Below are 26,399 nucleotides of genomic sequence, written 5' to 3'. Positions count from 1 at the left end.
TCTCACTGTTAAAGCAGACCTTTTAGCATTGAAAGCACTGAAAATACACAGAAATGCACTTTGGAAAGTCACACTGTCTCACCTTCAGAAAGACTCCATGTCCCACAAACTGACATATCATCATCACTACCACTCTCATTGTAAAAGCACACATTTTAGCATTGAAAGCACTGAAAATACGCAGAAATGCACTTTGGAAAGTCACACTGTCTCACCTTCAGAAAGACTGCATATCTCTAAAACTGATATGTCATCATCATCACTACAACTCTCATTGTAAAAACAGGCCTTTTAGCATTGAAAGCACTGAAAATACACAGAAATGCACTTTGGAAAGTCACACTGTCTCACCTTCAGAAAGTGTGCATGTCTTCTTCCTACTCCTCCTCCTGCTCCTGCCTTCCTCCTCCCTCCTCTTCTTCCTCATTCCTCCTCCCTCCCTCCCTCCCTTCTCCTCCTACTCCTTCTTTCCTCCTTCTTCCTCCTCTTCTTCCTCCTCCCTCTTCCCTCCCTCCCTTCTCCTCCTGCTCCTTCCTTCCTACTTCTTCCTCCTTCCTCCTCCCTCCCTCCTTCCTCCTCCTGCTCCTTCCTTCCTTCCTTCCTTCCTTCCTTCCTTCCTTCCTCCCTGCTCCTCCTCCTCCTCCTCCTGCGGACCCCCGCCTCCTTCTCTCCAGGCCCGCGGCTGTGGAGCAACCATGGGCTTGGGGAGAAGGACGAGGGGGACCCCCGCCTCCCTCTCCCTGGCCCGCGGCCCCACTGCCTGTCCCCGCCCTCTGGGAGGGCCAAGGCTTCCCCACAGGGTGGGGGGAAGGCCAGCACCGGCGTCCCTGGCGCTTTCCCCGCCCCTCAGGGTGGGCAGAGGCCAGCCCTGAGGGGCGGGGAAGGAGTGCGCCAGCAGCGACAATCGGTGGCAGGGCTGGCCTGGGGTCGCTCCTACAGTGCCCGCGGGCCGGATGCGGCCTGCGGGCCGTAGGTTGCCGACCCCTGCCTCAGAGGGAGAGAAGAATGCTGGACCTGATCCCCTCCCCCCTCATCATTCCCTTCTCCTTTTGTGTCGTGTCTTTTTAGATTGTAAGCCTGAGCACAGGAAATCGTCTATTATCCCCTCTGTTGAGAGCCGCCCAGATTCCAAGTGATTGGGCAGCATATAAATAAATCCTATTATTATTATTATTATTATTATTATACAAAGGTGGGACAAGACATTCCCCAAAGCCGGAAAGCCAGGAATGTCCTGCCCGAACCTGGGAAATGGCAACCCTAAATGGAAATTGTCTCCTGTCTCTTTCATCTGATAGCAGTAGCCCATGATCTCAGACAGAGAAATGTCCTTTCCCCTCCCTACTACCTGATCCTTTTAACTGATTGTGTTGAGCGACAAAGGAGATTATCACACAGGGAAAAGGAGTAGAGTGAAGCAGATCGCTTCTGTCCTCATCGCATGATCACACAAAGATTATCATACGATGTCGCACTTATCATATGATGTCATTATCCCATCCTTGTGCCATCCTTATGGCACAACCGTGCAAAGAGTATCAGGCAACGTTATCCTTATCCTGTCCTTCCATCAGTGAAGTGGAATGGCCCCATCACTTTGTGTTAATGGAAATTCTCCACTTCACTGACAGGAGAAGGATGGGATAAGTGTGACACAATAAGAATAGGATAAGGATGGGAGCATTCCACTTCGCTCTCTCCTTTCCCTGTGTGATAATCTCCATTGAATTGGATCTGCCAGTGAGAGATGCTCCCTCTCACTTCACTATGCCACTTCCAGAATCGTCTAAAAAAATTCAATAGCAGGCTCTGCCAAATGCAAAGCAATAAATAGTGCTCCTCAACACATGAAGGAACATGATACTTAAAGCCATCCAACTTATTTTGGTACATGAGGCACCTCTCCCTATCCTTGGCAGTAAAAAACAACAACAACCCTATATTAATATCAAAGTCAATAATTGACTATTTGCAGCCCTTTTATGACATCCCACACCTGTAGCTCCAAGACCTCAGTCTGCTGAATGGTAGGCTCAGCCCTGCTAAATTAAATATAGGTCTGTATTGGAGTAATATTTTTCTTACTTAAGACAGGACAATACTTTTATCCATCTTGTTATTTGCCATGGAGTCAGCTTCAATCTATGGCAAACCTATGAATGAGAGACTTCCATGAACCCCAGTCATCAACAACCCTGTGCAGGTCCTACAAACTCCTTGTACCTTCCTTGATTGAATCAATCCACCTGCAACATGATCTTCCCCCTTTTCCCATTATCTTTCACTTTACTGAGTATTATCATCTCTTCCAAAGACAGCCAGCATGGTACAATGGTTTGGGTGTTGTATTAGGGTCCTGTAGACCAGAGTTCAAGTCCCTGCCCGGCCATGGAAACCCACTGGGTGACCTTGGGCAAATCACACTCTCTCATCCTCAGAGGAAGGCAAAGGCAAAAACCCCTCTGAAAAAATCTTGCCAAGAAAATCCTGTGATAGGTTGTCATAAGTCAAAAATGACTTGAAGCCACACAGCTGTTTTTTTAAAGGCATCTCTTTCAATAAGTGACATCATCTCATGCTATGTCCCAAGTGCCATTGCCTCAGATTGGTCATTTTGCCTTCTAGTGACAGCTCAGGCTTGATTTGCTCTGGGACCCATTTCTTTGTCTTTTGGGCAGTCCATGGTTTCTGTAGAACTCTCCTCCAGCATCGTGTTTCAAATAATTTGATTTCTTTTCCTATGATCTTTCTTTGCTGTGCATCTTGCAAATGCAGCTGATTTGCCATTTCGTGTTGATGATGCTGGCTGGAATGTGGGTGATTATGCAAGCCATTTTAAGTATATTACTGCCTAGTAGACTGATAATCACTGAAGCAAGTCAAGAAAGGGCTCAAATGCCATGCAGTTCAATATGGCCTCCCTGAATTGGTATATTATATTCTGAGAAGCAATTTCAGTCACTACTGAAAATGTCTTTAACTCATATTGTGATAGCTTAAAGTTAATCCCTGCCATTATCATCTGGACCAAATAATACCTTGGCTAAATAATACACAGCAGAAAGATGCATGGTCTTTAGTAGTGATACATACAGAATCACTCTCTTTTCAGTCATAGCAACTGAACTTTCACTTCTGTTGTTCTCAAACTCATGAATCGTGCCTGAGATTCTACAAAAAATGAAGCTATTTCAACTCCAACAAAGGAGGGGGTAAGAGAGGAAAAGGAGAGTAGAGAACCAATCAAAATCAACTGAAATATTTGGTAACTACAGAAAGTTTCTTAGGCATCTATAAACTGGAAGAACCCATCAAGGCAATCTAGTGAAGCACAAGCAAGAAGATTTTCACTTGACTTGCTACTGTGCTGCATTCATTTCTGCCTCTGAGAGAGCATGTGAGACTATACAAGAACATTTTTGCTGTATTTGCAACCAAAACTAAAAGTGTACATAATCTGCATGATGGACCACAACCTCCACAGAAATGAATCTATATTTTTACCACCACCCCCCCCCCCCCAAAAAAAAAGCCAAAGGGTATTGCCATTGCTGTCCATTCTAACTTGTTTACCTCAGGGCCAATTTAGATACTGATCTGAGCATCACAGAAAAGCTGTCATCCATGTAAGAGCTTGGCTAAACCACGGATTGCCCCCCTACTCAAATTAAATATGAACCAATAATTCCAAGTTTCTTCTGTAAATTACTCCAAATTAGCACATAACGTTGAGGAGTGTGCATGTTTCTGAAATGGCCTAAAGAGCTACAGTATGTAATGCGCTTCTTCACAGTGCATTGCAAAACTCACCAATCTCAGATTGTCTGCTGGGACATGGGGCATACAACAATGAGAGTCCCACCCACCAAACAGACAGTGTCACTTCAATTCAGATATTTGCTAGATCAGGCCTGACTGGATGAGAGGCCATCTGGGCATCCTAGGGTCTCCAGGTCTAGCTAGAGAAAACTCTTCCTTGATAACCTGAAGATCTGCTGCAAGTCAAAATGGGCAATACTGGGCTAAACCGGTAAATAACCTGATGCAGTGTATAGACACCTTCCTATGTTACCAGATTACTGTGTCTTCCTGCTCTCCTTCCGCTTTCCCCTCAGTGACAAGGCAAGCTTCCAAAAGTTGTGAAAGCAGGTAGGAAGAAAGCTGGGAGGATATATTCACTGAAAGGTCAGTTATTAGAAACTTCCCTCCAACCAGTCCCTACTTCAGGAAAGGGAATGGGAATGCCCTGAGTGAACTGAGTGAAAAACCATATTTTTTTCAAATATTTTTATTAATTTTATTCAATAAAATAAAACATTTTATAGCAGGTCATACATCTTCTATCTTTGAACAAGTATTTTCTAAGCCATTACAATTATCACATGCAATACCTTTATAACAACTTATATATTGTGAAAAGCCATATTATGACAGTACAAAACTGTATGTTAAGTCCAGCATTTTATAATTCCATCAAGATGTCTAAAGTTCTGCATTTATTATACTCAAAAACTCTTCTAGGGATGGCTGAGGAATTCACCTACACTTGTCACTCGGCGTTCATGGTCTTGCCCATTGCATCCCTCAGTCTTTCATGAATGGCAAGCACTGAGAGACAAAATGGTGTGCGTGCCCAAGGTGTGTAGCTATTCAACCCAATGGTGCCTGAATACTTGCTATTTTTCATTTTCACGGTGGTGGGGTGTACGGAACGGATCCCCGTGAAAACGGAGGGGCAAGTGTAATTTGTCCTTCAGTTATCAAATCCCACAAATTATTCACCAAAACCAAGAAATGTCTTCATAAACAGAAGAAAAGGAGATTTAGAACATTGGATATGGAGAAAGTGCGTGAGACATTTGTCCATTTGCAATGGAGGGTTTGGGGTGTTTAGATTGTGAAACTTTGGGTTTCAGTCACAAATTTATTCAACCATTTTTGTAGTCATCTATGTATGTATTCAACCAAGTTTGTCCTGCTAAATCAGGAGTGCCTAGGCTGTGATCTTGCACAAGAAGCTGAAGTGCAAAGTTTTGCCCAGGCAAAACTATCTACCTTCAGTTGGCAGACTTTCCTGATTTCCAGTGGGGGCTGACATGACTGTTTAGAGGCGGGTGGAGGGTGGAGAGGTGGCATGGAAGCATCCAGCTATAGCTGGACACACAATGGCAAATGACATCCTCCAAGACTTCCACAATTATTCCAATAGTCTCAGAGGAACCCATTATCATTGTGTCTATCTACAGGCACAAAGCTGGATGCTTCCCTACTGCCTCTCCACTTGCCACTAAATGGCCATGTCAGGAGGGCTGGGAACCAGGGGTTTCAAATGGATTGGGAGTCATTGTATGAGGGAGATAGTGAGTTCCTCCTTCTGCAAAAACCAAAAAAATGTATACTGCTGTGTAATCCTATTATTAACAGAATACCAGACTACAGCTCCCCCCACACACACACACACACACAAACACACTCTGGCAGCCTCCTTGTCTTTTAGTGTTGTAGCATGTGCTGAGGGTAGTTGAATTTATGATAGCTATGAATGGGTAAACATTTTGTTCAGTCTATTTATTTTTTTAACTAGAGCTGTTTGACACTTGCCAGTTTCTTCATAAATGGGATAGGAACAATGGTAGATTTAAAAAAAATTAATGTGGGAGAAAATGGAAGTGGTTTGGCTTTTTGTTATGCCATTCATATGCTGCCCTATAGCTGCATATGCATAGTGCTGTGTACATGGGGTAAGATTCCTTTCAATATGGTCCAACCAAGGGACTTTCACACTACATAGTCACTATGGGCCCGAACAGACAGGGCAAAATAAAGCTGCTTTGGGTCACTTTGGAGGTATGCTGCTATTTAAATGATGCCTGCATCCTAAGAGGCCGGAAGCCATGCCAAAGCCATGCTCCAGTCCTAAAAACTGGAGTGCTGCTTTGGCACAGCTTCTGACCTCTTAAGTTGTGTGTCATTTAAACAGTATACTGTACACCCAAAGTGACCTGAAACAGCTTTATTTTGGCCTGTCTGTTTGGGCCCTGTGATTACACTTTAACTGTCAAGGTTTCATCTATGAATTCATGGGATTTGTCATTTAGAGGGTGAGTTAAGCTGAATAGCAATGCTAGGGCAAATTCTGGCCCTCCACCCTACAACTCCAATCGGCTCTAGAAACATAGCCAATTAGGAAGGATCATAGGAGATGCAGCCTAGCAACATCCCATCCCTTAGATGATAAATCATCTTCTTGGTTTTGCAGGATATTTTTTGCTTCTCTTGGCTCCCTCCATTGGGGAAATTAAGGCTTATCATGGTCTATCTCATTTCCTTTGATCTTAGTTTTGATCTTGCGGGGGGGGGGGGGGCTGCAGCGTTTAATTTCTCAGCTGGGATAGACACTGTGCTAATGTCTGGCGCATGCTGGCTGAAACTCTTCAGATCATCTTGGCAATCAGGAAATAACAGGCGGAAAGGGGGCGGGGGACAGAAACGGTGCCATCCGTACCACTGATGCTGACAAAGGATCTTCTTGACTGCTTTTCTTTACATTAGATTAAGATAAACATCTACAAATCCACAGAGAGGATAAGCTCTAATGTGATGGCCAGACTGTCTTAGTATAAAATGTCCTTTTGGATATAGTAGAAAAAAAGCAAAGGGAAAATATACAAAGGTAGATTTGACCCACTAAAATCTGCCTCCTTAATTCCAATGTACAGTATGATCAAACACTGACAGCAGTAAGGAAATATCAGTGGATTTCCCCCTATTGTTTTTGTATAAGCTTCCACAGTAACAGTGGATGGGAGTTATAAATCTACCTGACATGCAACATTAAGATTACCACCACAAAGAACCAGGGAGTCTTACAGGCATCAATTGCAGAATGGCAATCATAGCACCAGTAGTATTTGTGCATATGATGCTATCCATGTGCCATTAGTGGCCATAAAGCATCTAAATCACATGGTAACTGTGGCCATTGACCATCCTAGGGCTTGCCTTTGTTTGTTGCCATTATTATGGCATCTGTCAGAAAAGAGTTGTGTAAAAAAAGCCCTGTACATTAGATGCTTAGTAGTAATATATACTATTGATACTAGGCGCAATGTACTGGCTGAGATGATGGCATACAGAGCTAGAACTGCTCAGTTCTATTCTTGCCTCATCCATGAGTTCACTGAGAAGTCTCAGGCTAGCCACTAAGTCAAGCAAGTTGTAAAATAAAACATAGGCCCACCAGTGTCAATGAGTGAGTGATACACATGTTTCAATCTTTCTCAGTAAAAACAATGATGAAACAACAGAGAGGTTCCATTACTCCATCTCTATTTGGATCCAATGGTGACTTTAGGTAATATCTTACCGTATTACGATGCAGAAGGGAGTTACCCTTCCAATGTCCCACCACCACCAAAAAATCCCAAATCAAAACAAAAAAAAAAACAGGTAGATCGAAGTGTCCTCAAGGGCTGGTTATCTGGCAGCACAGAAGGCTGAAGGAAAGAAAGTTCTCATGAAATAGCTAGTAAAACTTTGGTTTTAGACCTGTGGGACCAAAAGGTGGTTAAACTTGGCTAGATTATACTGTTAATTATTTTTACTGTGCAAAACTGGAGAATGCATTTTAGAGATACAGAACACTAAGGTAATGAGCAACCCCTCTACCCAATTAAATGCCAGGCCCCTTAAGGGAATGTATTGTTCAATACTAACCAAATGATCTTGTAGAGATGTTAACATCTCCGTAAAATATCACTAGTACAATGATCTAACCATTCTGTCAGATACTTAACCTAGCATAATTAACTATGCAATCAATAATATAATTGCATAAATTGGCTAATATCAGTTAAGCTAAGCTGCAGATATTGAAGAGGGAAAAGCCAGATAATTGTTGCAGGTTACTTGAAGAGTCTCATCTTGAATATTTAACTTGCCCCACATAAAAGAGATAAAATGTCTCTGGCTCTAATGTATTCCATATCACATTCTTTCTTATCAACTCCAGTTGCATCTTAGTTTAATTAGTTTTCCAGTAGGTATCACACTGAACGTTCAGTTTTAAGAAACTGGCCATATGAAACTGATTCATAAAGTCTTTCTATCTCCTGTTGTTTTTATAGCTGAACATCAATGTTTTTAATATATGATATTAATATTAATAATAAACTCACTGGAGTTCTAGAATAAGCTCACTGGAGTTCCACAGACTTTTCAAGAAGAGCATGTTACATTTGCTGCATGTAATGCTGATAAAATCTAATTTGCATCTTTTATCTGGAAAGCGAATAGTGTTTTCTTAATAATAATAAGCCAATGTGTACAATCGCTACAATGGAAATTAATGTAAATTGTAGCAGATGTGGGGTCTGTTTGTTTCTTACCCAGGGGTTTCTGCAGCACTTAAGAACAAATGGGATTAATCTGTTCTTAATCTGAAAGCCACATCTGTGTTTTGAAATCCATAAAAAGGCATTTCTGTGTAGTTTAATGAGTTTAAACATTGCACAAGTATTTTCAAGCAGTGTTGTTGGAGGCAACCTATAACTTCTCAGAATGTATATTTAATCTATCAACAAGCGGAATGGTATGCCACATCTAGGCATACAAAACAATGAGATAATGACATTCTGAAATGGCAGAGTATACTCCTACTGGGGTTGTCATATTGCTCAGCTATTTGGTTTTTACTTTCTTGGGCTTACTTTCTAGGCAAGCAGGTGTCCATTTGTGCTTGGATTCCAAGCCTTTATTTTTTTAAAAAATGAAAAGGTAGTCTTTCTCAAAATTGTTCATACTTTTTGTTATCCCAGAAACTAACCTGTTATGAGTGATATCCACAGCTTCACAAAGATTTAAACTTTGGACTGACCCTGTCCCAATTGCCCAGGTAAATGTTGCCATTTGTGGGAACAGCCAACCTGTTTTAAGATACCTGAAATTTGATTTTATAGAGTTGTTTGCTAACATTGCATAGAAAGCAATGGAGACAAGCTATAGGAATGAATTGAGGGGAAAGCACAAAATAATGAAGTATCTGGTAAAGCAAGATAAAATGCCACAATCCCATAATAATATTTAAAATGATGCAGACCCTCTTTCTCTATCTTTGGGTCAATAAACTTGACATGGCAGAATTGATCATCTTTACTAGGTTTCCACAAAACTGAGAGTTCTAAGTTTATTTTCCTCATTTGGGAGAAGGCAGGAGGAGGAGAGGGGCATAGACAAGTTTACTGAGGTTAGATAGATGCTGCATACTAAAGTTAGGATGGTCCATGCCACTGTATTTCCCATTTCTATGTATGGCTGTGAAAGCTTTACAGTGAAAAGTTGATAGGAAAAAAAGTCAACTCATGTGAGATGTGACATGGGAGAAGAGCTCTGCAGATACCATAGACTGCTAAAAAAAAGACCAATAAATGGTTCCCAGAAGAGTGCTGAGAATACCACAGACAGCCAGAAAGTCAAACAAATAGATACTGGAGTAGATCGGGCCTGGATTCTCCCTAGAAGCAAAAATGACCAAACTGAGGTTGTACTTTGGCCATATCCTGAAAAGACATAACCAACTGGAAAAGAAAATAATGCTAGGAAAGGTGGAGGGGAGTAGAAAGAGAGGAAAGCTGCATATTAGATAGACAGATTCAAGCAAGGAGGCCACAACCCTGAGCCTGCAAGACCTCAGCAAAGCAGTTGAGGACAGGAGGACTTGGAGATGTCTCAGTCATGGAGTTACCATTAGTCAAAGTGAACTTGAGGGCAGTCAACAACAACAACAACAAGCAAATCAGGTCTGAATTCTTCCTTGAAGCTGAGATGACTAAACTGAGGCTGTCATACTGTGGCAGCCTTGAGAAGACATGATCACTAAAAAAGATGATAATACTTGGCAAGGTGGAAGTAGTAGGAAATGAGGAAGACCACATTCCAGAATGATAGACCCTACCAAGGAAGCCATGGCCCTGAAGCTGCAAGACCTGAGCAGGGTTGTTGAGTTTAGGGTAACCTGGAGGTCTCTCATTCATAGTAAAGGCATCTTGCAGCACCTTTGAGACTAACTGAATGAGAGAAGCTGGTAGCATGAGCTTTCAAAAACTTTAGCCTATTTCCTCTGATAAGGTCATCATAAGTTGAACTCAGCTTGAAGATGTTAACAGCAGCAAAGAGGCTTGCTCGAAATCTGGGATTTTTAGACATCTCAGATACACAGCAATATTAAAGGACAATGCATCTGAGGAAGTAGACTGAAGTCTACAAAAGCTCATGCTACCAATTTCTTTCAATTAGTCTCAAAGGTGCTACAAGATGTCTCTATGTATGTACTGATTCTACAGACTAACACTGCTATATCTATGAATTAAAGGACAATGTTTTTTGAAACAATTTGCTCAACTTTGGGTTATGTTTCACATTGGGTATATGCCTGTCTAGCATATATAGTAGAGTCCTTTGAACTCAGTCATAAGCTCTAGTAAGATGAATGACTCTTACATTTGAGTAAATGTACACAGGATATTTATATTTTTGCAATTATTAGGAATTCATCCCATTCCTTATTGCAATGTAACTCATAGCAAAGCAACAAAAGGGCAGTTGGTTGATGGAAATGTGGAAGAGTAGAATGGGTTTTTATTGAGGAGAAATGGTACTTGCTTTGAAAAAAATGCATTTTCTTATGTAAAGGAACACAATTTGTGTAAGAAATATTAGTCTTTTGAGTTCAAAACTGAGTTGAAAAGGGGAAAGTAGTTTGCACTCAGCTCAGCAGAGGGGAGGCCAGAGGGCAAGATCCTGCACTTCCCAATAGGTTCAGACAAAAGCAAACTGCTGTTGCTTAACCATATGTATCCTAGTGTTATTTATAAAATGTTGGAGGGTCTGTCTGTCTGTCTGTCTGTCTGTCTGTCTGTCTGTCTGTCTGTCTGTCATCTATCATCTGTCTGTCTGTCCGTCTGTCCGTCTGTCCGTCTGTCTGTCCGTCCATCCGTCCGTCCGTCCGTCCATCCATCCAAAAACATTTAGGGGTGAGTTAAATTCTTTTCTTTCTTTTTTTAATGTTTCCCCATTATGTTTCCCTCCCTTCCAGAACAGGGGGTAGATTTACACCTCTACACCTACCGTAAAAGCACCAGTGGTATTGTCATGCACTCGACTGGCAATAATAAATTAAAGTTAGGCATAGTGAACATTTCAGGTGATGAGTTAACAGGTCAGCAATCCTTACTTAGAACGACATGCCTCTTCACAAACAATATAGAAGGATGCCAGGTTTCCAATGTGAATTTGTACTACTGTGGCAATCTGTAACATCTAGGCCAGTGTTCATGATTAAGTACCTATCCTGTAAAATCCAAGTACTCCAGCTTAACTGATTTGTGAAGCAGGCTTTCAGATAGAAAGTATTATATTGCCATTTTATGTGACTGTTTTTAATATAAAAATAGCTAATAGCCATCTCCCCCTTCCCTTTTACCATCCACCTTGCAAACAACCCAATCTTATTCCAGTTCGCTTTTGTAGCAGTAAAGCAATATCCTGGTAAGAATATTGCTGGGAGCAATAATTGAGTGAAATAGGCTATGAATCTTATTCCTGGCCTGGCCTAGCAAATACATGGCATTACAGAATAATTGTCTTCAGTTTGTGGCAACATCAACAGGAGTGCTTTATTGTTGAAAGCATAATAAGAAAGTAAGAACAGGAAAGAAGCAAACACCATTTGGGTGCAATGGCACATCTTTTTCTCTGTCAACCCTGAACAGTTTTAAATCCAATTCCATAGAGTTAGGGTGGGGGCATTTCAAATCAAAGAAGGATGAATATTGATACTTTTTTATTATTAAAACACCTAAATGATGCATTTGTTTCCAGAATAAAATTTCCTATGGCTCTTGGTAGTTCCACATTTAGAATAAAAATTTAAATGAGTACAAATCTAGAATTGATTTTTAGAGACTTAGTCTTCCATTCTGTTGGTTAGTCTCAACTAGAATAGATTTGTTCCATTAATTGTTGAATGATGAGCCAACATTTAGGTAAATTCAACTGACTGAATGGGTCTGCTCTATTTAGGACTCAAGCTGCTGCCACATTGCAGAAATGGTTCAGGATACCATTTCTATGGCTCAATGCTATAGAATCCTGGGATTTGTAGTTTGGTAAGGTACCAGAGCACTCTGACAGAGAAGGTTAAATATATCACAAAACTACAAATGCCAGAATTCCATAGCATTGGGTCATGGCAGTTAATATGGTGTCAAACTGCTTTATTTCTGCAATATGGCAACAGCCTAACAAGAGGATTTAGGCCATTAAGAAATCAGGAAAAACAAGTCTATGTCCTAAACCATATAATCATATAAATACACATAAAAAGGGCCACTTCTAAATTAAAACTATAAATAATTGAAACAAGATTGGGGGAAAAAACCTATTAAACAAAAGGACTGGTAAAACTACTTCAAAAGCTACATCAATTTAAAATGTTGTACAGGTACACTTTCGTAAATTAGTTCCTCCCCACCAAAAGGCTTTAATAATAATCCATATTTTGGCTTGGTCTCCAAAGGAAAGCCATTCCACAATTGGGGTGCCACAACAAAGAAGGTCCTGTTCCCCATGTCCTTCTGTTTCATAATACCCCCAACTGGTGGGATTCAGAGGAGAGCCCCTCCTGCAGATCCCAGTGTCTGAGAAGGAATCTATAGGGAGAGGCTTCTAAGCTGTGCTTCTTTCTCCTTTCTATCTTTAGTCACATGGGTGGGTCAATTGTGTCAGAGATCACTTAGAAAAAGGGACAATATCATGATTCAACACAGCCCAACAGTTTCAGCTGTGTGATCACTGACTGAGAATTTTAAATGATTAAGTGAACACTTTCATAAAGAAATTGCTTCACAGGGCTGGAAAAATGAGATGATATTCAGAAATGCTGAGAATGTTCACAGAGGGGGTCTCCAGACTGTCCCTTTCCTAGCTGGATCAGGGCTGCGGCAGCCTCACACCGTGGCCTCGATCCAGCCTTTGGAGGGCGCAAAAAGGAGCCGCAAAAAGTGACTCCTTTTTGCACCCCCCAAAGGATGCCACAGCTGTGGCAGCATGACTGTATGGCGCCCCTTCAGCACTGTGTCATCAAGACATAGCACCGGAGGCATGCCTTCTTCCTTTCCCAGAGGGGTTCTGGAAAGACACAGGAGAGCTTGGGAGGCAAAGGAACTTTGGGGATGGAGGCGCCTTCTCCTTTTCCCAGAGGGGAAAAGCACCTAAGTGATTGATTGACTGTGCCAAAATGCATTGAAGCAACTGACATCACTGTGACGTCATGATTGACAGCTGCTTTAAAAAAAGAGGTTCCGGAAGGGCAATGGAAACGGGGAGCAAATTACTCCGCTTTACAATACAGCAGGGAAAAATCCGATGGTAACAAAAACATGGGTCAATCGAGTCATTTTGCAGCCTTTCCTAATGAGAACAAAGGACCAGATTCAATTAGGACTCAGGAAAAAATTCAAGCCAGAATCGCAACAATATATGTCGCTTTTTGTGCTCAGTGGGAATGGGGCCTACAGAGAGGATGGCGACCTACAGCTCCCAGCTGCAATTGAAGAAAAGAGGAATGAGCTTGCTTTCCCAGATCCCCAACATGTCACCTGCCCTGTCTGTCAACAGTTAGTGGTAGCTGGTGGCTTCCATGTCAGTAGGGTGCTAGATCCACTCTGGGGTTTAATCCAAGCTTTAAAGGAAAAGTATTAAATAATTTTAACGATGGTATTTTATAATATATAAATGTTCTATATATTAAAACATGTCAAGATTTTACATACTGAGAAACCACAGAGGAGCAAAACATTCAAAATAAAACCCTGACTTTCTGTCATTAAGAGAGGAAGCCTGTCTTACTAAGGCAGCTAAATGAAGTGATTGTATAAAGCCAATATATGTCATAGACTGAAGAGTTCACAACATTCACTGTCTTACCAAATCGGCACACTGTAGGACAACAGAGAACTAGCCAAAGGACAACAAGCTCCTTTCCAGACTGTTTATGGCTTATGGCACCCTGAAGAAAAACACAGACATTCTGTTCATGATTATGGCTACTGAAAGTGTAGTAGAGGCATTAGAGGGTCTGGAAAATGCCATAGACTATGTGCCCTAAGCAGTTTTCATTGCCATAAACAGGAAAGCTGAACAAAGGACATAGGGATAAAGGTAAACAGCCATCAGAGACCATCTCATAGCCTCACTAGACATCAAGAACCACATTAATCTGTTTGGAAAGGGCAGTAACATTTGCTCTGAAGCCAAATGAGGTGTTTTATTTAAATGAGGCATGGATATAGTATGTGCTCTTCCACAGAGGTAGTGTATGAGCTTTCCCCTAAAGTCAAAGACTTTCTAGACCACCTGGACTTACATGTGTCGGCTTTGTCAATCCTATTGGTGGCATGTGCTGATATAGCTTCCCATTGCTCCAGTGTATGCTCTTTTTGTCACTGCAGAAGAAAGTACCCAGTATCTCCTTGTGTAAACACTCACCCACCCAGTTCAACTTCAGGTTGAGACAGCAGAGAAAACCCCTATGGCAAAACAATGGCCAGAAGGATCAGAACTCTCAGGCACTGTCCATCTGCATCACCATTTCAGGTCTCTAGTAACTCAGTGGAGATCCAGGAAGGTGACCACCACTTCTGCCAGGCTACCAAAGTGCAACCGGATAGAAGCCAGGAGAAGTCTCCCTTCTGCTGCCCTGTGCCTCAAGTTGAGATTGCACACATGAGGGGGAAGTACACCTGGTGGAGCTTGGTCAGGATCCCAACTACTGTATAAGAGTGAATTCATGTGAGAGTATAGAGCCAACAATCTCAGCACCCTTTTCTATATATCAACCAAACCTTCTCAGTGGTTGTTCCTATCCTCTGGAATTCCTGTAGGAGGCTAGACTGCCCCACTCCTTGCTTTCCTTTCACCAGCAAACAAAGGGGCTGTACAGATGGGCAGCGGGACACCGCCCCTTTTCAACTGCATGCCATGTCCTGTGCAGGGAGCAAAAAAAGCCGTGAAGAGCAAGGGGGTTGCATCCTGGAAGGGGCATCATTGGCACGGCAGCGCACCCTTCTGACACCCCTTCCATGCTGTGCCATTTGAGTGCTATGCCGGAGATGCGTCATCATGGCACGTGCCATTTAGAAGGGCATGTGCCAAAATGGCACCCAAGCAGCACCGTTAGGACTTGGAGTGTGCGGACGCTCAGCCCTCACCCCGCCCACAGGCCAGCACAAAGTATCAGTCTGTATAGCCCCAAAGACATTTATGTTTAAGCAGGCTTTTAATGGTTAAGCAGGGAAGGTCTTTATTTAGATGTGTGTTCCGTTTGTTTTAACTTTTGTATGGATTTGAAATCATTTTATAGTACATTTAATGTGGGGATTTTTTAAAAATGTAAACATTTTTAATTTGCTATTTCTGGATGCTGCCTTGGGTCACACCCTGGGAGAAAGCTGGCATATAAATGAAGTAAATGAATAAACATACCTGTTTGTCCAAATATCACTGGTACACACAATCCAATGGTGGTTTGTGCGAAACCTGGGAAAGTTATATTTGGCCTACAGTGGCCAGAATCCCCCAACCAGTGAAAAAACAACTTTGCCAAGCATTGGGTTTGTAAGATTTAGATGCATGTTTTAGGTGCTCATTATGATGCTTTCCATTCTAAAACAAGATAGTCTAAAAATTGAGACACTTATATTATTGCAAAAATGAAAGTCTTAACTATTACACTTATCCAGGAGGCAGCGCCTGGCTTGGGACTGGACTGCAGGATATCCCTGATACCCTTAAGAAAGCAAACATTGGATTTGGGGGAGGGGAGCAGAGAACAAGAAAACAAATTGCATTTTTTCAAACTACTCAGCTGGAAGTACAAAAAGAGAAGAGAAAAACATGGAAACAGTCCAAAATTGTGCCATTCTGTTTCCCTACCCCCCAGCAGGAACTGGCTGACTACTTATTATTCAGCTGGTGTTGCTTTCTGTATGAATATCTTCAGGGATTCAAGGCCCTTTATAACAAAAGATGCTGAGAGGTTTTTTAAAGACAATGTCTTTCATTTGCTCAGAAGTGACCTTTCATGCCCGTTGGCATAATAGGAAGTTTTGGAAGACTGGAATGTAGATCTGGCTATCAGCACTACTGATAGGCTGTTATGTGACCCTAGCATCAATGTTTTATCTACCTAGTTCTATCTATCTATCCGTCCGTCCGTCCGTCCATCCATCCTTTCAATTTATATCCCACCTTGCTGGGCTGGTGAGAGCAGTGTGGTGTTGAGCTTTTATGGCTCTAAAGACAAGGATTTGAATCCCTGCTCAGTCATGAAAATCCATTGAATGGCCTTAAGCAAGTCACACACTCTGAGCCTCAGATGAAGGCAATGGGAAACGCCCCTCTAAACAAATGTTGCTATAAAAACCCATAATAGGTTCACTTTAGGGTCTCCATAAGTTGGGAACAGCTTGAAGGAAATGCAACAACAACAACTTGTTACACTAAGTACCCAAAGCCTCTTACAAAACAGAGCACTATAATTTTTGAAACTATAATAAAGTATTAATGGATTTTTTTAATATGTTGGTCTAATTCTTTAAAGTGTTGTTGCTAAAGCAGAGAACAGGTATCACTGATAAAAATGAGGACAGATGAAAAAAATCAGTGAACTAGAATTGACAGCTCCGCTTTAAGCCATCTAATGTATTGTTGGAGCAGTAGAATTATGTATTGTAATTGAAGTGTATAGAAAGACTGATGTTATCTGAACACTTATATGAAACAAGAGCCAAGATCTGCCATCAATACATTTGCAGTATAATGTTCCACACACGCAGCTCTGTACCTCTCCTTTTTTCTCAGACATTGGCCTGTTACAGACAGCCAAAATAAAGCTGCTTCGAGTCACAGTGGAGGTATGGTGTTTCAATGATGCATGAGTCCTAAGAGTCCAGAAGTCGCACCAAAGCCATGCTCCAGTCCTTAGGGCTGGAGCATGGCTTTGGTGTGACTTCTGGACTCTTAGGACTCATGCATCATTGAAACACCATACCTCCACTGTGACTCGAAGCAGCTTTATTTTGGCTGTCTGTAACCGGCCATTGTCAAGTCTTGGGGAGGGCATTACTACTACAATTGAGTATCTGGGAGGGAAGGAGAGGCGATGCAGAAGACATGGAGTGTATTCACACTGCAGAATTACAGCAGTTTGACACCACCTTAACTGCCATGATTCTATCCTACACAATCCTGGGAGTTGCAGTTTGTTGAGGCAGTGGAGCTCTCTGACAGACCAGGGTGAACGCCTCACCAAACTATAAACTACTTTAGCATAGAATCATGGTAGGGAAAGTGGTATCAAACTGCTCTAATTCTGCAATATGGATAGACCCTAAGAAACTATCCATCTCAGCTGCAACTGCAGCTGAGGTCATATTCAGCATACTTCCCTCCAGCTGCAATTACAATGGTGATAGGACATTTCTTAGCCACTTGCATCACCTCCCTCCTTCCTACCCTACAGTTAACAGCTGGATTAGCAGGACCCACAGGGCTTGATAGCTGCTAGAAAACATTTTGGATGCAACATGCAAAAAACACATGCATACACAGCTCTGACTTAAGCACACATATTTCACTAACAAGATTCCAGCCTATTGGGATTTTTTTGTTGTCATGTGCCTTCAAGTTGCTTCTAACTTGTGGTAGCCCTAAAAGCAACCCTATTATAAGGTCTTCCTGGCAAGATTTATTCAGAGGAGATTTGTCACTGACTTCCTCTGCAGCTGAGACAGTGTGACTTGCCTATGGTCACTCAAATGCTTTCCATGGCTGAGTATGATTCAAATCCTACTCCAACACTCAAGCCACTACACGATACTCTCTCTCTCTCTCTCTCTCTTTAATGTTCTCCCCTCCCTCCACACCACACTCTACATACCACACAACACTCACACTCACTTCACATACACTCTCTTTCTCTGCCTTTTGAAATTACACAGTTGGAATTCTTGAAATTGCACTATGTTGTTGGAATTACACTGTCATGTGTTCTCAGTCAGCTATTTGATTTTATTCTACTGTATTTGGAAGCAAACTGATCCAAATGGATACAAAATATTCAATAGATCCCTTTGAGCATTTGCATTTGTGCTTATTATATAAAATTAAGTGATAATAAAAAGCATAGTAATGAAGTTGGGTATGACTGTCCATTAAAAAATACTGTATTTACTCATGTATAAGTCTAGAATTTTAGGTCAAAAATTGGCCCCAAAAACCTGAGTCAACTTATCCATGGGTCAGTGTAGGTACTGTAGTTTAACCCTCACTAAAATAAAGAACTATAATTCCCAGGCAAACCTGACTCCTTTTATTTACGCCTCTTATTGGACAACAATGATCCTACAGTATCCCTTAAGGTGGCTAAATTCTGTTATATTGTTTGTAAACTGCGCCCTCAACTGTCAAATGGCCATTTTATTACTGTGTAGAAAGAACTGTTTGATACCGTACATGTACAGTCTACTATCAGTTTATATTTTAATTTGTTATTGTTATATTGATATGTTGCTTGTGTGATTTGTTTTTATACTGGTCAATGACCGAATAAATTTTATTACTTATAAAGTTAAAGAACTATCCCCTGCCAAAAGGCAAGAGTGTCATTTGCCTTGGAAGCAATGAATCCTCTCTATTTTCTCATCCATCCAGCCTTTAGTATGTGCACAAACACTTATGCCTACTGGAACTATGTAAGTTCTTGGGCAATGTTTTCCTTTGCTTCATCCTTTACATCTTTTGTTAGATGCCCCTACGTTTTACCCTCAACTTATCCATGGGTCATATCAAAATCCATCATTTTGGTTCCAAAATAATGGGGACCTGAGGTCGATTTATAGTTGAGTATACAAGCCATAGTTGGGTAGTACCATTACTGGAACCAAGCAAATGTGCAGAAAAATTTATGCTCATTTTTGAGAACTTTGGCGGGTTACAGACCGTCATGAAAGTACGCGACGAGCGCATACTAAGGTTAGGAAGGGGCAGTGCTTCCGCACCCCCCTAACCCTAGCACGCACTCCACGCGCACAAAATGGCAACGGCCATTCCACACGGCCGCCGCCATGATGGCGTGACGAACGCGCCGCCTCCAAACGAGGCAGCGTGGACGTGACGCCATCGCTCCACGTCCAGACGGCTTTCAGACGGCTGCACCCAACAACACAAAGGAGAAAGGGGCCAAGCGGCCCCTTTCTCCTCCTCCCCGCCGCCACGGGGTGTCCTTGGGGCTTGAAGCCCCAAGGACACCCCTTTCCAGGCTGCGGGGAAGTGGCCTTTTGCCGCTTTCCCGCGGCCCGGAAAGCGGCAGATCGGGGCCTCGGAGGCTGCCGGTCTGGCAGCTGAGGCCCCGATACACCGGGGAAAGGCGCGCCTACAGGCCGCCCCAAAGGGGAGGTCTGTAACACGCCCAAGTATCTTTTTACCAGGCAAGGTATTACCAAAAAAGCAGACTGTTGCTGTCAGGAGGAAAAAAATTAACCCAGTTATGAAAATTGTGATCCAATTTTGAATGGAACGTTTTCACAGTAAGAGCAAAATATAAATGTGAGATGGAAATAGACTTGTTGACTTAAATAGATTAGTGTCAAGCAGATTTCAGGTTACACATAGCACTGTTGGGACAAACAATCACAGAATGACTGACTTGCCCATTTTTAAAAACATAAGTTCCAGCTGTTACTCAGTTTTCTCTCCAATTCTTTGGCAGGCAGAGGACAAATTGAAAGAGACATGTGGCACCTTTTCTCTTAATAAAGCTGGAAAATATTTGGGATAGTACCAAAGAAGGGTGTTGTTTTTTTAAGTAAAAAAGAAACAGAAGCCAAATTGGGTATTCTTGACAACATCAGAAAATAAGAGCCTGTTAGATGAGCATGAGAGCCAATCCAACATTCTGTTCACACAATTGTCAACCAGGTGCTTATGGGAAGCCTGCCAGTGGGACCTGAGTGTAACCGCAACCTCCACTTTGCACTCCCCAGAAATACTGTTTCCTGCAAAGTACCTGCTGTTTTCTGTGTAATAATCCCACATGCAAAGTCCTGAGTTGCGAATAGCCTTAAAAAACTGCATATTTAAATAGCCTTTCTTGCAGCAGGATGAAAATTACTGAAATTACTAGTTCCTTCCTACGAAAGCAAAATTAGTGAAGAATTACATTCCTTTTTCTGACTAGACATGCATCAGATAGTATAATTGATCTGAGCATAGCTGAATTTCAATCCAGTCCTCATTATGTACTCCAAACACTGACATTAAGTTCAGGTGCAAGCCTTCACCTACTGGATTTGGAGCTTAAGCTCAAGGGAAACAAGTGTATTGCTTCATGATTCCCAATGAAATGGAAATAAAATTGAAAATTAATCTCAGAAAAGATGGGCATGATATCAGGCTCACCTCTGAGCTCAAACTGACCCACCCCTGAAGTATCATCTAACCTACCAGGTAATCTGTGTTTTCACAATTCAAAGGGCTATAGATACAATGGGAAATTGACCACAGTGAATGTTTGACTCACTACCCCCCCCCCCATGGGTACAGTTGCATGAGAGTCAAAAGGAAAACAGAAACATGTCTGCAACCCTTTAGTCCAGAGGTGAGCAAATTCAATGATGCTAGAATTATATTTCCCATCCACCCCAGGACTTGCCATAGGCCTTATCACCCTGAGAACCATGAGTGGTCAGTTCCAGTTGTAGTTCCCTAAAAATCTTACTTTTGGTGGAAACAATGTACAGGAGGAGCACACATTGTTTTAAAGGCAAATTACACTGCCTGAAGAATGAGTCTTCTTTTTTTTAATGAAAAGAAACTCGTGGCAGATTCCAGGGGTCAACAAGGACACAAAACCTGGACAGGGGCCACATGTTACCCATCTCTGCTCTACCATTGTAAAGCATCAGCCAGCCTCAGTCCCATTGAAAGGGTATGAGTACTTTATTATTATTATTATTATTATTTATTTTATTTATATACCGCTATTCCAGAGATCATAGCGGTGAACAGCAAGTTAGCTAATTTGCAAGTAAGCTAATTAGCCCCCAACAGTCTGGGTACTCATTTTAGCGACCTCGGAAGGATGCAAGCCTGAGTCGAGCTTGGGCCCTTTTGCTGGTCTTGAACTCGCAACCTTGTGGTCTTGAGTGAACGGCTGCAGTACAGGCATTTAACCACTGCGCCACCAGGGCTCCATTTGATTGCAAGTGGTGAGTGTGTTTCCATCAAAGCCTCATGAGGGCTTCAGGGCTTAAGGGGAAAGCAAACATACAGACACATACACACTTGTCCATTTCTGAAGCTGTCAAACAGCCACTACAGCAGCTGTTCTGAAGCTAGTTAGAAATATTAAAGTAACCACTCATCATGACTGCAAAGATAAAACGATGTTTGCTTCCGCTACCCTGCTGCACTATGCAGTTCCTTGGAAATAGGTAGAGTTTTATTCTGAAAAAAGGATAAAATATTATTTAAAAATAAAAATTATTAAATAGCATCTGTAATCATGTCCAGATATATTTTTAAGAGAATTTAAAAAGGATGTTACCATGTCCACTGTTGTCTCAGTAGGCCCTAGTCACCAGTCTACATGTTGAAAAAGGACTGTTTGCTGCCTGCCCTCATCACCTATTACTCTTGGATGGGAATAGCCCTTGGAGCCCTGGACCATTGCCCTACACAACTGCCCCACACAATTGCCATGGGAGAGCATGATACTTCCATTGGGTTATCAACAAACTAACAATATACAGTCATACCGCATGTGAGAACAGCACCTCGACCTGCGTAGTTTATAAGCAGTCCACAATGTTTTCATCATAATTGTATTTTTTAGAAAAAGAGGAAGCAAGTCATGAATTTAGATGGGAAATGGGGATGGGGTGAAGAGGATTGACAATGTTTGGTATATGTTTGTATACCAAAGACGTTGAAACTACAATTCTCTATCCCCATCTCTAATAGAGGAAGGCCCCAATACTATCAATATGTCAAAATAATTTGCATTTTCATAAGATTTCATTCCCTGCCTGTGCTTTAGGATGTCTGTAGCAGCAGCATTCCAAACACAACATAAGATTTGAATTGCAAATTTGATCCTGTTGCCTTCTTGTTGGCTTTTCTTCTATCCTCATCCATTCCTGTACCAGCATGATCCTCTAAGCCTCACGCATCTATGTTTTCCAAGAGCGCATGTTTTTGAGAGCTCTAAAAACAGTGGGGCCTTGCACAGGATGAAGGAATGAGAGAAGTAGACCAGCATGAGCCATGCAGGACTGGGATTTCACAAAACTTCTACTTTTTGGTGTTAACCAAGTAAAGCTTTTTTATTTTTGTAGCAATACAATAGGATCCATCTGTTCTTTTCTCTATTTTATACACTTTTTAGACAGAAAGGTTCACGCTGAGTCTCAGCAAGAAGAGAGTTTAATATTTTATACCATCTACCTAAGTGAAAATGTTACTTCAAGCTGTTCGAAAGTTGAAGAACAGTTGTGAGAGATGATTACATTAAGGAGGTGGGGGAGAAGGAAAAGCTTCATTTAAAGCATACGATCTATGATTCTATGAAAGCAGGTTTTGGTAGTGCAAAGAGAAACATTTCTATTTCTGGCATTAGAATACGAGGAACAGGAGAAAGGGCATTATTTTTTTCAGAGGGATCCTGAGAGCTATAGGGGGTAAAAATATTGTCAGAGGGATTCCCCTCCTCCCACCATTTGTTATTGCACAATACTGAAATAGTACACATTGGAATACTAAACTAATGCTCTTTCTTAAGATAGATAAACATATTTACCACTTGGTAAAATATTGATAGTTATTATCTGTATTCATAGATAATACAATGATTATATTACTTTTCACTCTTGTTCCGCTGATCCTTGCCTCTAATATTTTCTTTCTTTCTTTCTTTCTTTCTTTCTTTCTTTCTTATATATCAGGAAGGGAAAGCCAACTCAACACCCAAAGGGGAAAAAACAACAAAATTGTCAATCTTGAAAAAAGGGTGCATAACCTATACATAACTCCTTTACTTCGTATTATCACAACCATATTATGTGACCATCACTTATCTTTATTTTGCATTATCACATACATATTATGTGATCATTATAGTAATAAATAATAATAATAATATGTTTTATTTATAGACCGCTATTCCGCAATGATCATAGCGGTGTACAGTAAAAATTGCAATAGAATACAATATAAAATACACGGTGACAGTTAAAGGAGGGAGGGGCCTCTTCTTTCAGGCAGTCCCCGATGTTGCTGGGTCTGCCTGATCGCTCCCTCTGAGGCCAAGATGACAGTTACAAGAGGGAGCGATATAGTGATGCCCCATGGTGCTCAAAATAACCAAAGAACGATACCTAAAAATTTTACTGTAATGGATTATTTTTATATTGTTTTCTCTACAATCAGAATGCATGCACACACACACACATACAAATGGACATGCATGTGCACAAAGGTCACCTTGTTAACACAATAAAAACCAGCCATGACACAGTGCCTTTCACAAATTCTCAGTAGAGATGTCCTTACTGAAATCTTCTGCTTTGGGTCTTTAATATGGGAGATCTGAATTCCACTAGCAAGGAAGAGTTTTAAAGTGCCCTTTGGAACAATCTGGTCACATAAGAGAGCTGCTGTGTTACCAGAGCCTTTATAATTCTGACTTTAAGTCCTTTTGTACATAATGTTCAGTACTGGAAATCAGGATCCTGCCAATATGCGACAGAGTTTATTCACAACATACTATAGCAAAGTGCTACATGGGTTGTTGTTGTGTGCCTTTAAGTCATTTCCAACTTATGTAAATGAAGACAAATCTATCACAAGGTTTTCTGAGGCTGAAAGTGTGTGATTCGCCTAAGGTCATCCAGTGGGTTGCCATGGCTGAGAAGAAAATCAACCCCTGATCTTCAGAATCATAATCCAAGGCTCTAATCACTACACTATGCTGGTATAGCAGCCCACAATATAAAATAACCATTTATTCATAGTATAGTGTAGGTTGGGACTTTCACTTCGAACCCCCTGGTTAGTTTTCTTTTGGGGAGAGGAAAAAGGGTGATTTTGCTGCCACAGTGGCACTTTTCAGTGCTCCTTTTGGCATGCACATCTGAATGCCATGCCAAAGGAGCACTGTAATGCCACTTACTGTGCAGTCAGGAGAGCAGCATGACAGTGGCTTGGGGTTGGATTTGGGGGATGCGGCCTGCGGCCACCACGCCACAACTCCACTCCGATGCCAGTGTGTTTAGCTTCTTTATTTATAAACAGTATTTTTCTTATGGATGGTATTCAGAATTGATATGGAGTTTATACGCTTAAACAGTTACAAAGTACCATATATACTCGAGTATAAGTCAACCTCATATACACTGAGGTCAGGTTTTGGAGCCAAAATTATGTACTCTGCCATGACCTGTGTATAAGTTGAGGGTAAAACTTAGAAGAGAGATGGCTGCAAAAGATATGTGCCTTTTTTCCTCATCCTCAGCTCAGCTGTCCCCATGGAGGACAGCGAGGCTGAAGGGGAGGTTTCAGGGACAAAATTCCACCCTTCTTCCTTCTCCTCAGCCTGGCTTCATTCAGGCTGAAAGGGAGGCTGGGGGGGGGGGTGAATTTCCACCCTTTCCCTGCTCCTCAGCCTGACTGCATTCATGGAGGACAGCCGGACTGAAAGGAGAGATTTGAGGGCGAATTTCCACCCCTTTCCCTCCTCCTCAGCCTGGCTGTGTCCATGGAGGATAGCCGGGCTGAAAGAGAGGTTTGAGGGGCAAAAGTTTACCCTTCTTTCTTCTCCTCAACCCAGCTTTCCCCTGTTGACCCATCAATAAGTCTACCCCATGTTTTTTGGGTCAACTTTTGTGCACAAATTTCTCAATTTAGTCGAGTATATACGGTATTACAGTCTCCGCTACTATATTCTATAAGTGGTCTGCAAGTTACAGTTTCACATAAAACTTTTGACTAGACTCAGCTTTAAAACTTTGTTGCTACTATATGACTTTCCCAACCACAAGAATTCAGTTTCCACTCTTGACCTCTTTTAAGGCCATACACTACCCAAAAGGTTTATGGTAGATTTCCCCAGCTTTTTCCTGGATGTAATCCCTCAGGATTTTTTCTGGACACTGTTTACCAAGGACTCTCCTAAGCCCTAGTACCCTAACCTGGTTGATAAAACCCCCTCAGGTTCAAATAAAGCTTTAACTCTAGTTTTAAGCTTGGCTCTTATGTCGCTATCTCACTCTGTTCAATTCCCTATCTATCTACACACATCTCACTCATTCTATTTATACCTGCTCCTGAGAGTAGCCCCCACCTTTTCTTGGCTAAGCTCCTATTGCCAGGTTCTCTCTGATTGAATGTTGCCAACATCCTAATCTGCCTTTTTTCCACAGCATGCAATGCAATCCAGCCTTAAAAGTTTTCATCTCATGCCTAGGTCAGGACAGAAGGACAGAAAAGGGTAGTGCAGTAATCTCCCGTAACAGAACAGTACAGCTACACCTGGAACTATGTGACCTGAGTAAAGAATCTATTTTTCAGGTCTTAGATCCACTTAGGTCCAAGGCTCTGATTGTCCACTTGGTACCAAACTAAATGAGAGCCTGCATGGTGTAGTGGCTTCAGTGTAGGATTATGACTCTGGAGACCAGGGTTTGAATCCATGCTTGGGCATGGAAATCCACCATGTGACCTTGGGCAAGTCACACTTTCTCAGCCTCAGAAGAAGGCAAAGACAAACACCCTCTGAACAAATCTTGTCAAGAAAGCCCCATGATAGCCTTAGGATTGCCATAAGTCAAAGTTGACTTGGAGACGTACAACAACAAACCAAACTGAATGCACTTACCATGTGTGAAGGCAATTTCCATGGTAAACATAGATGGAATGAAAAGGACTAACCATCCTCTCTCTGTGTACTGAGATTGTCCTGAAACTACCCAGATCTGACTCAAAACCCTTTGCTGCCAGAGGAAGAAAATGTGATGTATCACCCCTACAAAAGTTCAGTGGACTTATAATTCAGCTGTACAACAGGATAGAGTCCTCCACCATATCTGGAGACAGCAGGCTAGTGTAGGGTTATATTTCAGACATATATTTGATCTCTGAGAATGAGAAACAGCTAGGAGACTGCCACTATTTCTACCTAACACCTACCCCATGAGATAACTGCCCCAGTCTGCCTAACAGCTGAGCAAAATATGAACTATTCCCTGTGTATATCCCATTTATAATGCATGGCTTGTCTGCTGAGATTA

The sequence above is a fragment of the Sceloporus occidentalis genome, unplaced genomic scaffold (genome assembly GCF_023333645.1).
Source record: "Sceloporus occidentalis isolate IW3139 unplaced genomic scaffold, rSceOcc1.0.p SCAF_3, whole genome shotgun sequence".
In the NCBI taxonomy this organism is placed as follows: domain Eukaryota; kingdom Metazoa; phylum Chordata; class Lepidosauria; order Squamata; family Phrynosomatidae; genus Sceloporus; species Sceloporus occidentalis.
This window is presented reverse-complemented; position numbering follows the sequence as displayed.